Raw genomic sequence first — 1,897 nt, forward strand, 5'->3', positions numbered from 1 at the left:
TCCAGGCTGCAGAGGCCTGGGTTCCCGCGGGGCACGCCACAGCCACGCTCCACTCCCCCCACCCGGCACCCCCAGAACAGGAGCTGGGGCGGGGAGGACACAGCCATGCGCCTGGGCCAACCGCACAGTGTGCTGCACATGCAAAGACCGGTAACAGCGTGGCCGTGCCTGGGCACCCTTACGTCTGCCGGGTGCCATCAGCCCACAAGGCAGTGTCTTCTCCCAGCCCCGGGGTGCCCCACGCCCCCGCCCTGCCCCAGAGCTGCTGCCAGCCCTCGAGGCCTCTGGCTCCGGTGCCGGGACACCAGCCGCAGCCCCTAAGCCTTAATAGCCATGGCATTGCTAAATCCTCTCTCTTCCGCCTCCCCCAGTAAAAGCTGCCCTTTCCAGGCACCAGAGGGATTTTCTTTTCCCACTAGAAAGTTGATTCTTAGTAAAGCTAAATCCAGGCATTAAATGCTTTGGCCTCCCTCAGCGCAAGGCTCGTGTATCTCCCTGGGTGCCCGCTGTGAGAGGACCCAGCCCAGTTCCGTTGGGACATTTCCACCCTAGCACCCAGCGCTGTGTCGGGGTAACCATCGCCCCAGGGCCAGGGGAGCACTGCTCGGTTATTACTGTGCCATCCCCTGCCCTGTGCCAGGGGGACACGAGTTTTGGCTCCGTTAGAGATGGATCAACGTGGCCAAGGCTGAAGTTTAAAGAGAAGTTAGTTTGCTCAGCTCTTGCTTAAGCCCCAGAGCAAGGCCGGGAGCCTTGGAGGGCATTGGCAAGGCCAGCTGAAGATTAGCAAAATCCTCTTTAGGAAGAGAGTTTTACTTCCACTTATTTTTTCCTGCCCAGGAGGACTATAACCCTTTGCATTATCAGGCTGACCTTCAGAAGGGCTCTGTTCTGTGCAGAGCAAGAGAAATTCAGGCATTTTAAACTATTAAATGAAAGCATTCATATATTGACCCACAGGAGCTAGGAAGACAGGTTTGAAGGTGGGCACCGTGCCACCAATAGATAACAAGAGCACGAGCAATGCTGCAGTCTACAGTAGCAAACACCCTAAACGCTTTTTTGAGCCCTAAAACACTTCCATCACCCTCTTCCCATGGCTAGAGCACAGGCAGCTCCCCCCAGCGCTGGGGACCATTGCCCACGGCATGCACCCGGACCTGCTGCCCTGGCACTCCTGTAATCCCAGCTCAGCCGGGCATTAGCACAAGGGCAGCCAGGAGGGCGGAGGTGCGGACAGACACCCACCCCGCACCAAGGCTGCGGGCACCATGGCCTCACGCCAGCAGGGCTGGCCAAGCAGTCAGTGCCCAGGGGTGCCACCGTGCCATCCCCCATGGGTCCCCAGGCCCCCACCTGGGGCCACCTCCCAGCACTGGAGCTCAGACACAGCCCCCAAAGCCTGATGCTGCTGGTGGGCCAGGTGTGCCACCGCAGCCAGGGACACATGGGGACAGACAGGGCACCGCTCACGAGCGGGCACCAGCTCACCACCGTGCCATGCCGGACAAGGCCAGGGCCAGTGGGATTTTGGCAGTGGGAGATGGGAATGCAGGGTCAGAGACCCACGAGCAGGGCAGCAGTCACGGCATTTCATGAGCTGAGTGAAGCAACTTTATTAGCAGGAGGTGAACACAGAATTAAAACTTGTCCTGAGGACTAAAACCGACCCAGACCCTGAGGGCCCAGGCCCACTGGGAAGCAGGGCCAGGCTCCCACAGCAAGCAGGGCTGCCCAGGGCTCCCTACGGCGCCTTCCTGACCGCTGGGACGGGGGCTGCCCTCCCCTGCCCAGCTCCTGGGGCTGCCCGGGCCTTCCTTGCCTTGCCCTGACCCCCCTTCGCCTGGGGGGCATCTTGCTGTGCCCCCGTGGGTGCTTTCCCTTTGCTCTTTCCCAT

General features: G+C 60.6%; 1 protein-coding gene across 1 annotated transcript in view; it reads right to left on the minus strand.

Moving 5' to 3' along the window:
- LOC104121777 (histone H1.8) overlaps window positions 1-1,897 on the minus strand; it is a 5,245-nt gene that overhangs the window by 2,385 nt on the left and 963 nt on the right. The gene's annotated exons all lie outside the window — the stretch shown is intronic.

The sequence above is a fragment of the Egretta garzetta genome, unplaced genomic scaffold (assembly GCF_000687185.1).
Source record: "Egretta garzetta isolate BGI_Z169 unplaced genomic scaffold, ASM68718v1 scaffold332, whole genome shotgun sequence".
NCBI classification, from domain to species: Eukaryota; Metazoa; Chordata; class Aves; order Pelecaniformes; family Ardeidae; genus Egretta; species Egretta garzetta.